The sequence below is a fragment of the Adiantum capillus-veneris genome, chromosome 29, assembly GCF_014529385.1.
Source record: "Adiantum capillus-veneris isolate H3 chromosome 29, ASM1452938v2, whole genome shotgun sequence".
Lineage (NCBI taxonomy): Eukaryota > Viridiplantae > Streptophyta > Polypodiopsida > Polypodiales > Pteridaceae > Adiantum > Adiantum capillus-veneris.
In genome coordinates, this window is record NC_140959.1 from 117,641,479 (window position 1) to 117,655,669 (window position 14,191).

The window sequence follows — 14,191 nt, forward strand, 5'->3', positions numbered from 1 at the left end:
GTGTTACCCACGTCGTCCCCCTATTCCCCCAAGTATCTATGGTTGCTGCTAGGTGGACCCAATCCACATTGTCGGACTCAGTCATCCCAGGTAGTACATCCATATAAGGAGAATCTTCCCCAACATCAGTGTCCGCTTTACACGTGTCACAAAATTGCAATGGGGCCGAGTGAACTGTGGTGTCAGATCTATGATCAATTATAAACCTGTTTTCTAGGGGATGTGCTCAACCCGTCACAAGATCCACTTGAATGACAGAATCTTGGAACTGCAAGTAGACATGGTTTTTAGACCAGTCATGCACCATTTTTGCTTCCGTCATGAAAGGACGTCCTAAGATCATCTCCGATGCCATAGTGTGTTTGGAGAAATCCATAACAATAAAGGTAATCCTTATTTTATGTCCAAAGACCTTGATCTTGAGATCTTCTAGCATCCCAATAGGTTTAACAATAGACCCATTAGCCATCTTCACTACTATAGTTGTGGTCGCAAGGTGAGGTCTTCTCATAGTTTCCCATCAATTTTTAGTCACAATGCTAACCCCAACGCCACCATCAAGGATTCCCTTCATAGTTAATCCCTTAGTAGTGATTGGTATGGTTGCATTGGATTCATCACCCTCAAAGTGTTGTCCCAACTTGTTAACATGTATCTATAACAAGGTTCTCATCTAGGTTGGGTTGTGGATCTAAGTGTTCCTCCTCTATTGGCATCTCCCCAGCTCCATCCATTTGTGCAAATTGTGGTAGCCCAAACTTTAGTTCTTCATTGAGGAAGGCTTGAAGAACTGAGACTAGCTCAGGGTCTTTATATAGTTTGGACATGATCGTGGTTCTAACTTCTGAAGACATGAAATCCATAAATTTGGCAATGTTTAACGGAACCTTTTGGACTTTAGTCCCTTGACGTGGGGAAGATGGGATCTCCATTTCTTTGATAGGATCAAGTAGTCCCTCTGAAAACATTCTTTCCATCAAGAAGTGAGTACGCCCACTTTCCCATGACTTTAAGTCACTTTCTTCTTGGATGACACTAGGTATGGCTAAGGGTCTGTGAGGTTGTTGTTGCGTAGGGCACACGCTGCCTGTAATCTGGATCTTCCTAGGTGTTGGTTCTAGATCCCTTTGGGTATCTTCTACCAAACTCCTTAATTCCTTAACTCGCTCAATCTCCTCTATAGGGTTTGGGTAAGTACCTATCTTCTTCTTGGATCCTAGCCATTGTGGCTCATGAAGATCTTCCTTGTTGGTTTCTATCTTAGTGGTTGTTTTGGTCTCCATGGTTTCACCTGAATCAAAATCTTCTTCAGCATCGTTCATATATACGGGGTCGTCACCAGTCCCTATGTTGGTCTTTGAACTGGGGTCGGTTCGCTGCTTTTTGCGATCTCTTCCTTCGTATTTTCTTCTTTTTCTAGGATCGGGCAATTGATACCGTGTCTCTTTCCTCAAGAATATAATTTTGTTTTTGGAGCATCGATCGTGTGAGTACATTTATTGGTACCATAGGTGTACTTGGTGATGGCTCCTCGGTAACTTCAATCAAGTTCAATGGCGTGATCTTCGGTGCATTTGCATTATTTGGGCATTGGGCAATCAAATGATCTATGCCACATCGATTACACATGAAAATCGGCATCGCTTGATTGGTTTGCATTAGGGTGGCATTCTTTTGTAGCCTGATAGGACACTTGGCTACACGATGTGGGCCTCCACACTCATAGCATTGAAGAGGTGGTCTCTTAGCAGTGTAATTGATATTTTGGCCTCTTGCCGCAAGAGCAGCTACTTGATATACAGGTTTGACTTGTCCCCAATAGTCCTCCATGTAGTATTGTGGACTTTCTTCAAGCACATCCATCCCATAGGCAATATTAGGATCTATATCTTCCGCACAGCCTTCCAAACAAGCAATAGATGACTCACAACCCACTTGATTCACTGAAGTGATTCTGGGATGTGGTTGTTGCGGTCCTAGCACTGGAGGTGGTAAAGGTGTTGTTTGAACAACATTTTGGGCCCTAGGGACCATGTGTTGTATTGTTTGTTCAAGACGTGGGGCCGGCATCAATGTAGGCACTCGAGGTGTGTCTGTCCATGCTAAGGTTGGTCTATTGGACATTGCGCGCTTAAATACTATGCAATCCTTAGCTTGATGACAATACCTCCCACAGGCATTGCAGTTCCCATTGAATTTTACTCTAAAAGTAGGGCATTCACTGGTACTATGCGGTCCATAGCATACTGAGAACCATTGTTGCTCCCTTCTTGGATACATATGATTGTTTTGCGAAGCAGGATTGTCTCTGAGATCTAATAAAGTCATCTTAGATATCTTTGGCTCCTTAGCAATAGGATTTAAGGTCATTGGCTGATGCCCTGATGCTTGCAAGCTAATCGATTTAGTCTCAACAGACACTCTTTCTCCTTGAATCATTAAATTATCCTCCAATTGGATCGCATTGGTGGTGACTGCTTTCCAAGTGGTGATACCTCTAATGACTAGGCCATTGTAGATATCCTCATGTCGTAATCCCCTAATGAATCTATCAAGAAATTGATTAATATTGAAGCGCTCATTTGGATTACAACGAGAATTCAAATGCTTCAAGCGACTAATAAAGTCTCTCACCGACTCTCCTTCCTCTCGTTGGGCTTTCTAGAGCTGAGAGGCTACACCCCAAAGCACTTCCTCTGGTATGTATTCTTTCAAGAACAGTTGTGTGCTCCTTGCCGCACTGTAGAAGCAAGGGCCTTGCCTAACACTGTGTGCGAGCCATAGACGGCTCCAAGCACACAACTAGCTTAACTAGTAAGCTCAAAAGAGGGCAATGGTGTGTCACCCACCGCTCTATGCTCCTGCCGTGGAGGATTCCTCGCCGCGAAGAAGAAGGAGACGTCGCTACGTCGCACTCAACCGCTTCACCGCCGTCGTGCCGCCGCAATGCTCGATCGCACTCTCTCTTTCTCTCTCTCTCATACACACACACACAAGGAGGTGAAGAAGAAGAAGATGGAGATGGAGATGGAGCAAGAGCACTCTTCCATTGCACAAATGAGAGAATGAGTGAATTTTAGGTTTAGTTGGCTTTTATATGAGCTCACCCCATTCACACTTGGGCGCCCATGCTTAGCCAACTAATCCCTTGAATGTCCCGGTTAGAGTGCGCCTCTCATCGGCGATCACTCTTACCCTTTTCCTATTGGTCCGACAAGCCCGGTACCTGAATCTAGCAAATACATAATACACGTCCGTCGTAGGTGATGGGGTGTCCGTGAGCCGTGAGGGTTAACATGCCCCCCTTCCTGATGTAGATTCCGTCCTCAGAAGCTATTGAGTTGAAGCTCGTTCGTCGAGGTGGAAGAGCATTTGAGATGAATGTCCTTAGCCTTCTTCAGTGACTGCAAAATCAAACAACATTGTCACAGTAATTGCATTCTCATAAGTGAGTAAAAAGCATATGCAGTTTTAGGTAGACAAATTGATTAGTAAAAGAATTTCAAACAATTTGTCAGCAATGAACATTAAATTGCAATGTAATCAAATGCATAAACACATGTAAAGGAAAAAATTTAAACAAGTTTGGGGTCGCTAATTTGACGGTCGAAAGGCACTAGAGATCGAATATTAATACCATGGGTAAGCTTCTTAATTTTCTGTGGTCAATTAAGTTGTTTAATCGCGAGAGCCAAGTATTCATGTTCGAGGGCTGACTAGATGCTATATCTAGAAGACCTTGTAGTTAATCTACCATAAAAGGAATTTCTCATGAAATCATCGCCTGACTGATTACTTTTTCTTTGACCCCCCAAAGTCTTTTCACATTGATTCAATTTGATGTGTGTGCTTATTTTGTATGCCTTGGGTTTTTTTCTTTTCAAGGAAAAGCGCCCACACTGGGAACCTCTAGGGCTCTAGTACCATAGGCAATACATGTGAGTGAAGTACCAAATCAAGCTGAGATTTCTCTTCCAGCTTAAGATTTTACAGTGTGGCACTTTGATTTTTTGTTTGTTCATTTTCAGCATTTTAATTTTGTAACTTTGGGGGGTCATATAACACTGATACACCTCCCCAGGCTCATCACACTAGTTAACTCCCTTTATAATACTTAAGCTAAAGGTCAATAGGGTCAAGCCCACTAGAAAGCCCTAGTACATTTCACACAATGCTGCCTAAATCGGATTAAGAACCTAAGTAACCATTGATTATTAGGAAGGCATTCCCCATGGTATTAAGAGAAGATTTCTAACACCTAACTTGGTCAAACTAGCTTAGTCGGACTGCTTGATTTTTAAACCTAGACAAGTGATTATGACAAAAAATTACATTGAATTAAATTTTTGATACTAAGAAAATGCGGTGAATATTAGGCTACCAATCACAATTAAAGCAGACAATCATAGATGCAAAAAAGATAAGGGGCAATGCTAATGGACAAGAAACACCTGTTTGTGTCGATGGTCGCGCTTGATTTGAAGAGTGAGTCGAGATAAAGATTCCATGAAGGTCCAAATCCTACCAATAGCAACACGCTCCTGTACACACTAGGAAACAAAAGGAATACCTCCAGGAGGCACATTAGTGGAAAAAGGTACCAACACTTATTGAACACAACAAAAAACATAAGGAACCCTAACCTAATTATTTGCACTCCCCCTAGAGAGTCAAGGGAATAGGATATTGTAGAGGTTGGGGGAAACCCTAAGGCTAAACCCCTATCCTCGTCGTCGAGATAAACAAAGTCATCATCCATGAGACCATATGTGCCATCCGTGTAGTCGTGTAAATTTTCTTCTTCATCATAGGTGCCCATGTTTACTAAGAAGGTCACTAGATGCCTATAGTCATCTTGGTCAAAAGGGTAGGCTTGTGCAATGGGAGAAACGCTCTTTACTAAGTATGGATCAGACGTGGTCAAGAGACGTATCAGCCATTCTAACTCCTCAAAATTCCTCTCACATGCTAGCATACCTATCAAATCCCATTCACATGCAAGCACTGGAAAGACCATGTGAAATATTTGTGAAAAGTAACGAGGGTACCTCTCACCCAAGGCAGGAGTGGATGACTCTAGCGTACTAGCCATATCTGTACACGCAAATAGATGATGGTTAGAGTGCAAATATTACAAGGGTCGTGTTCTTGTGCATAATTTGTTATGATTTGTGTTATGGGTCTTGCTCTTTTACTTTTTTATCTTGTTTTTGTGAGTATAAGGCTTTATATATACATTCCCTAAGATTGGAGATTAAGAGGTCAGGGAGAAAGGTTGAGAGGGAAGCAAGTGAATGATGGATGTCCACAAACACTCCCCCCTTCCTTGGGTAGATCATACCGTTTGAAATGATGTCGTCACCCTTTGAAACCAATGTTCCAGTTGGTAATAGGTGAGGATTTTTTCCAGTAGTTTTCTATTACCCTAGGTGCCTCGTCAAGTTGCAAGGGTGGTAAGTACTCTCCCAGGATCGAACTTGAAGTGGTTCATCAGGTGATTCTTGAACACTGGGAGGTGTGGATTCTTTTGTAGCTTCATGGAGGTCCACTACTATAGATGGAGGCTGTGTAGAAGCTTTTACCTCTATGGATGTATTACATGAGGAGCTAGAAGCTTCATGGAACTCCCCCCTTCCTGAGCTAGGTGGAATAAATTGGTTTTGCCTTGGAGCCCAAACTAGCTCTGGACTAGGTGTGTAGCATTCTGTGATCTTTCCCTTCCCACGGTCTGCCATTGGCTTTAGCGTTACACTGTTTGACTCATATGGGTTTGTTGTCGATAGGGAAGGACACATTTTACGTTTCGGTACCCAAATTTGCTCATTTCCATCATAGTAGCCTTGGGCTTCTAATAGTTGTTTTGGAATCCATCGTGATTTGGTCTTGACTCTCCTAGGGCGCGCTCTTGGTTTTCCCAGGAAATTTTTTCTTGGAATGGATGGGAGGGTTGAGGTAGTTGGAAGTAAGGCCTTGGGGACCCATTGATATGTACTCTTAGGTCGTGCAGGTTGAGTACTTGCAATATTACTGCTTGCTGCAACTACAAGTGTTGAAGTGCTAGGTTCATGGGTAGCCGGCAAAGACGAGTTAACCACCTTGGCTTGTGAATGTTGGCTATCCTTCAACTTTGCTAGAGTTTGCAACGTAGGTGACTTTACTTGAATGATAGGGGTAAGAGTCGGTGGTCGCGTCGTGACACTACCAGTATCCCAATCAATAGTGCATTTGATTGCCAACATCCACGTGTGTCCCAGGTTTACGTTGCCTTCCATAGCTCCCGCGGGCATGACTAGAAACCTCTGCACTATGCTTCCATTGTCATAGACAACAGGGGTCTGAAGGACTCCAAGAATAGCAGTTTTCTTTTTATTAATGCCCTTGACTTGCATCGTACTCGGGGATAGGGTCGGTTTCCCTAATTGACACCAAACTCCATAGGATAACAAATTGTGTTTAGCTCCCGTATCTAATAAGGCATTGTATAGTACTTTCTCATAGGGGCTATTTAGCTCAATATGGCATTATCCAAGCTCTTATACAAGTGAAGCCATGCCATTTAATAATAACATGCCATATCAGGCACCCCCTATGCCTAGGGCCACGCTTGTAAACTTTGGACCACCGTCTGGTACACCACCATACGAAATATGGGACCCAAGAGCCACACGTATGCCAAGGCCAAGGCCAACTCCCATGTTACATGTGGTTCCAGGAGCACATACACCCATTATACCTGCTCAAATAGGAGATTTGGCAGCATTTGCTCAAACTATCGGTCGCTCTATTGCGGAAAACATGCGTAGTGCACCTGATAGAGAGCCTACGAGCAAGGCAGTTCAAGTAGCTAAGCTCACACAGAAATTCAGTGGAGACGGAGATGCTAGAAAGCATATGGAAGTCTTTGAACATGTGTGCCATTCCTTGGAAGAGCACAATGAGCTACATAAGTGTAAGGCTTTGAGTTTGACCCTAAGCGGAAAGGCTAGAGATTGGTATAGAACCTTAAGAGTAGAAGAGAAAACGATCTACTCTACTCTTAGGAGACTGTTCTTAAAAGAATACATACGAGAGGGAGTACTTTGGGGTGTAGCCTCTCAGCTCCAGAAAGCCCAACGAGAAGAAGGTGAATCCGTGAGAGACTTCATTAGTCGCCTAAAGAATTTGAATTCTCGATGCAATCCAAACGAGCGATTCAACAACAACCAATTGCTCGATAGATTCATTAGGGGACTACGACATGAAAGTATCTATAATGGCCTAGTCATTAGAGGTATCACTACTTGGGAAGCAGTCACCATGAATGCAATCCAATTGGAGGATAATTTAATGATTGCAGGAGAAAGAGTGTCTGCCGAGCCGAAGTCTAGTAGCTCGCAAGCATCAGGGCATGAGCCAATGAAGATAAAGCCAATCGTGAAAGAGCAAACGATATCTGAGATGACTTTGGCAGATCTCACCAAGGCCATCCAAGAAAGCCTTAGGGGTAATCGTGCTCCACAAAACACTCATATGTATCCAAGAAGGAAGCAACAATGGTGCTCAATTTGCTTGGGCCCGCATACTACAAGTGAATGCCCTACTTTCAGAGTAAAGTTTAACAGGACTTGTAACGCGTGTGGTAGGTATGGCCATCAAGCGAAGGATTGCCTAATGCTTAAACGCATCATGGAAAATAGACCGCCTATAGCTTGGGCAGACTCACCTCAAGTTCATGCATTGATGCCTACCCCACCCATGGAGCAACAGTTGCCATTACAGCACATGGTCCCTAGAACCCAAAATGTGGTCCAAACCACACCGTTGCCACCTCCAGTGCTAGGACCGCAACCCCCTCATCCAAGAGTTACACCTATGAACCAAATAGGTTGCGAGTCATCTAGTACTTATGTAGATTGCGAAGAGGACATAGACTCTAGTATCACCTATGGAGTCGACATGCTTGAGGAGTGTCCCATGTACTATATGGAAGACCATTGGGGACAAATCAAACCGGTATATCAAGCTACTGCGCTAGCAGCAAGAGGACAAAACATTAATAGTTTTTCCAAGAGACCACCTCTTCAGTGCTACGAATGCGGTGGACCACATTGATTAGCTGAGTGCCCCAGTAGAATGCAAAAGAATGCCGCACTAACGCAAACAAGTCAAGGGAGTGCATTGGCAATGCCAATACTCACTTGTAATCATTGTGGCATAGATCATTTGATCGCACAGTGTCCTAACAATCCAAACGCACCGAAAATCACACCATTGAACATAATAGAGATTGTTGATGGGACACCACCAACTATAAACATAGCACCAGTGAATGCACTCACACAGTCGATGCTCCAAAAGCAAAATTACATCCTCGAAGAGAGAGATGCTTCATCCATTGGCCGACCGAGAAAGAAGAAAACACGAAGAAAGAAATCCCTTAATGCTTCTAGCTCAAAACCTAGTTCAAAGACTAACATAGGGACAGGAGAGGATCCAGTGTATATGAATGACCCTGAGGATGACTCAGATTCGATAGAGACCACGGAGACCAAAACTGTTACTACAAAGGAAAAAGCCAGTGAGGAGGATCACGAGAGGGAATTACGACGAACACCAAAAGAGTATTCAAAGTTAAACCACCCAGTTGCGAACCCCCAAGATAAGCCACGAGAGACAAAAAATGAGGATTGCAAGAGAAAGATTGGAACCTATCCAAACTTAACAATGGAAATTGAACGAGTCCAACAACTGAGGGGTTTGGTGGAAGAAACTCAACGAACATTAGAACCTGAACCCAAACATATCGAGATGTCGGACACAGTGTTACCCACACAAGTTCAACCTCACAAGAACTACAGGCCGTTAGCTATACCCAGTATCATTCGGGAAGAGAGTGAGGGTAGGACATCTGAAAGTGGACACACACCTTTCCTACTAGAGAGAATGTTTGGTGAGGGAATGCCCGACCCCCTTGAGGAAGTGGAGATTCCATCTTCACCATTCTCTTGTCAAGGTCCTACGTCCCACAAGATGCCATTAAATGTTGCCAAATTGATGGATTTCATGTCTTCAGAAGTTAGAACCACCATCATGTCCAAACTATATAAAGACCCCGAGCTAGTCTCAGCTCTTTGAGCCTTCCTCAATGGAGAATTACAGGCCAGATTACCACAGTTTGCACATATGAACAAACCTGACTTGTTAATGAATGATGAGGAACATTTAGCACCACCATCTGACCTAGCGGGACATGAATCTGTAATTGAAGTACCCGTTAACAAGTTGGGGCAATACTTTGAAGGTGATGAATCTAATGCTACTCTACCAATCACTACTAAAGGATTAACTGTAAAGGGGGTCCTTGACGGTGGTGCGGGAGTCAGCATGGTGACAAAGAGTTGTTGGGAGTCTATGGGGCGACCTCACCTTGAAGCCACAAGCGTAGTGGTAAAAAAGGCTAATGGATCTATTGTTACGCCTATTGGAATGCTAAAGGATCTCAGAATCAAGGTCTTGGGACACAAGGTAAGGCAAACTTTCATTGTTATGGATTTTTCCAAGCATCCTATGTCATTTGAGATGATCTTAGGACGTCCATTCATGAGGGAAGCAAAAATGGTGCATGACTGGTCCAAAAACCACGTCTACTTACAGTTCCAAGACTCTGTCATTCGAGTTGATCTTTTAAGTGGTCGAACGCATCCTCTAGGGAATAAATTCATCATTGATAATCGATCAGACACAACAATTCACTCAGCTCCATTAAAGTATTGTTACACGTGTAACGAAGACACGGATATTGGGGAGAACTCTCCTTATATGGATATCCTACCCGGAATGGCTGAGTCAGACAATGTCGATTGGGTACACCTAGCGGCAACTATAGATACATGGGGAGCTAGAGGAACAACCTGGGTAACACCAGATGGGGAAGAGATACCACACATTGCACCAGTAAACATGTTAGGTGTAGCGCATGTAACATCCGATGATAAGAAAGAGGCACACCTACCTGAGAGTGAAACTGATGATTCCTCAAAGGCTTCAGGCCAATACACATCGGAAACGGAATCTCAGAAAGAAATGGATTCAGAACCTGAGGAAACATCGAGTGAGCCAAGTATAGAAACTGAACACTCAAGGCCTAGTACGACCATCTATGGTAATTCATATGAGAGTGAAGAAGATACAAGCGAAGACCTATCAGGCGAGTCGAGTTCAAACATTTACCAAAATCAAAACCTTATCAAGAAACAAAGGTCATATAAGAGACGACGATATCGAGCAAATGTGAGAGCTAGGATAAACAAGGAAAGATCTACTACAGAATGGCTTAGTTATCTAGGGGCATGTGATGCTCATCGAAAGCTAGTAGACAATTGGGGTGAACATCTCCAGAGTGTCATGTGGTGCAGCCCGCGACCCATTGGCCTCGCTCAATTGGAGGTTACAGAGCCGAAATTGAGTCGAACTATAAGAAGACGTCAAAACCGAGAGTTAGCACAACAACAAAAGGAGGCAGAACTAAAAGTAAGGTCTCCATCAGGACAAGAGCTTGCTGACTTACATACGGCTCCTGAACATTTTAAATCTTATACCACGGGGGAGCGAAAGGTTGTGTATGCCAAAGCCCAACGAATACCTACCAATGGAAGCAGTGGAGTCTATGATGGTCCAGCGGTAGTTAAAAAGATAGAATTAGCAGAACCAGGTGAGGAGTCTAAACCAGTCTTTATTGCTCAAGACCTTACCGAAACTGAAGAGGCTGTACTTAAGGAGCTCCTCAAGGAATACAAGGATATCTTTGCTTGGACATATCATGACATGAAGGGCGTTCCACCTTCCGTGGTGCAACATACAATTCCCATGATCAACACTGCTAAACCCGTCCAGCAATGACCCTATCCAATGAATCCTAAGTACGCCAAAATTTTACAAGAGGAGATTGAAAAACTTATCCAATGTGGATTCATATACCCTATTGAGCACTCAAAATGGGTTTCTCCAATAGTCATTGTGCCAAAAAAGAATGGGAAACTAAGAGTGTGCGTGGACCTCAAGAAAGTTAATGCAGCCACTAGGAGAGATCATTATCCCTTGCCATATTCAGAACATGTGCTTGAAAGAGTTGCGGGCAAGGAAGCTCATAGCTTTTTAGATGGGTACTCTGGTTACAATCAAATCACAATTGCATTAGAGGACCAAGCTAAAACTGCTTTTATCACAGAGTTTGGAGTGTTTGCATTTCGTGTTATGGCTTTTGGCTTAACGAATGCCCCTGCTACATTCCAACGATTAATAAACACTGCGTTTAAAGAATTTCTAAGGGAGTTTTGTGAAGCTTTCCTATACGACCTTTGTATTTATTCTTCTTGGGAGAAGCATTTGTTATATCTACAAAAAATATTTGAAAGGTGCAGATTTTATTGCATCTCATTGAACCCTTTCAAATGCCAATTTTGGGTTAAGCATGGAGTCATTCTAGGGCATATAGTGTCCAAGAACGGGATATCCACAGATGAGAGTAAGATTAAAGCCATTGCCGATTTGCCACCACCTATGAACTATAAAGGAGTTCAAAGATTTATGGGCCATGTTGGTTATTATCGAAGGTTTATTTTAAACTTTGCCAAGATAGCGCGTCCATTGTACAAGCTTCTTATCGAGTTTCACTGGACGGAAGAATGTCATCAATCTTATGAGTTATTAAAGAAGGCCCTAACAAGTGCTCCAATCCTGCGAACACCTGATTGGAATGTACCTTTTCATGTGCATATTGATGCATCAAATTTTGCTATTGGGTGTGTTCTAACTCAACCAGGAGAACATAAATTGGACTACCCTATTAGCTTTGCAAGTCGCCAATTAAATGATGCCGAGATGAACTACACTACTACAGAGCGTGAAGGTCTAGCTATGATTTACGCAGTAAAGAAATTTCGCTAGTACCTTCTTGCTACCAAGTTTGTGTTTTATGTTGATCATCAAGCATTGCTATATTTGGTAAACAAGCCGTGTTCCACAGGTTGAATTACACGATGGTTGTTAATTCTTCTTGAGTTCGACTTCACCGTTGTTGTGAGGCCTGGGAGGAAACATGTCATGGCGGATCATTTATCTCGTATGCCTAATGGCGAAGCTCCTACGGGGGTTGATGATAAATTGCCTGATACTCCTTTGTTCATTGTTGAGACCATGCCTGAATGGAGTGAAAAGATTGTTAACTTCTTAGTTAATGGTTTTCCACCCAAAGAACTGCGAAAAGATATAGCTCGAAAATTAATCAAGGAATGCGAATCCTATTGCTTACTGGCTGGAACTCTCTATAAGAGAGGAAAAGATGATGTTCTTAGACGCTGTGCCCGCGAGGATGAGTATTTATATATTCTACAAGAGGCACACATGGGCGTAGCTGGTGGTCACTTTTCAGGAAACTTGACTGCCCAAAAGATCTTACAGTCAGGCTATTGGTGGCCCACTCTGTTTAAGGATGCATCACTTTTTGCAAAGGGATGTGATGAATGCCAACGCTTCAAGAAGCCACAAAGAAGTGATAGGATGCCTCTACATCCCATCAAGGTAACCCAACCATTTGAAAAGTGGGGCTTAGACTTTGTATGACCAATTAGTCCGGCTGCACGTAACATGCAATCACGATATATCATTGTGGCTACCGACTATGTAACCAAATGGGCTGAAGCAAAAGCAACACGGAAGGCGGATGCAAAAACAACAGCTAAGTTCCTCTTTGAGAACATTATCACACGTTTTGGATGCCCCTTTGAACTTGTGAGTGACAATGGAGCTCATTTTATAAATGAAGTAATAAAAGAACTCACATCAAACTTCATGATATCACACCACAAGTCTACACCCTATTATTCCCAAGAAAATGGCCAAGCTGAGAGTACCAACAAAACTCTCATCTCCATTTTGACAAAGACAGTCGAGGCTCATCGCACTGATTGGGACCTAAAGCTTACATCAGCTTTATGGGCTTATCGTACTGCGTATAAAGTTGCTATTAATTGCACACCGTTTAAGATGGTGTATGGCCAAGAAGCAGTTATGCCATGGGAGTTTTTCATTCCTAGTCTTCGAGTAGCTTCTCAAGAAGGTTGGGATGGTAACCCCTTAGTGGAGCGATTATATATCCTGGAAAGGCTAGATAAAGAGAGGCAATTAGCTGTGGGAAATGCTCTAGTAGAGAAGGATAGGAGAAAGAAGTGGTTTGATAGCCATTTAAAGGATAAAGACATCAAGGTTGGTGATAAAGTTCTTATGTACGGGGTACGTAATGAAAAGAAGAAATTGAAATACGCTGGTAAGGGACCATATCAAGTGTGTGAAATTACCCCGCAAGGTACCATTCGTGTGGAGACTCTAGATGGAGTTGAAACCATTGGATTCCTTAATGGGAGTAAATTCAAAAGATATTATGATCCTCTAAGCCAGGAAGAGTTGCAAGCCATCCATCAAAAGAAGGCTGCCAAGGAACAAGCAGAGCTTAAAAAAATCCAAGCAAGAGTTAAGGCTAGAGAACAACAACAACGTCTTAGACGCCAACGAGAGGCTAATCTGGGAATCACGCAAGCATTTTTCGAGGACACAGATGACGACTCATTAGAATCTGAGCCACCCCTACAATGGCATTATCCAAGCTCTTATACAAGTGAAGCCATGCCATTTAATAATAACATGCCTCATGTAGCTCCTACACCTCCGATTGTAAGCTCTTGGAATAATCGGAGGTGTAGGAGCTACATGAGGCTGAGGTACGACAGGTGCACATGATTGATACATACATGTAGGTATAGTTGGGGGCACTGTGCTACCAGGCATCGGCGCAGTGTTAACAAATGAACTCCATGGTGTATTTCTTGTCATGCTCACCACTGGGATATGCATGGTAGCCATAGTGTCATTAAGAGAAAGATGAGCTAGATCTGGGAAGGTAAAGCTGCCACTTGTGGGCTCAGATTGTACTGAGGCCCCTGGCGAAACAACATATGGAGGATCAATGGGGCTCACTGAGGGAGTCTCCATTTGTGATAGGGTTGATTGGTTGGCCTTTCCCTGTATCCAAGAATCTCATTAGGCCTGTTGAAGGCATGTTGATCCCTGTGTTCTGTCTTTCTAACTCGACAATTCTATGGAGGACATCACAGACTTTCTGTTGTTGCTCATCTATGCTAGTAGCACCCGATGTGGA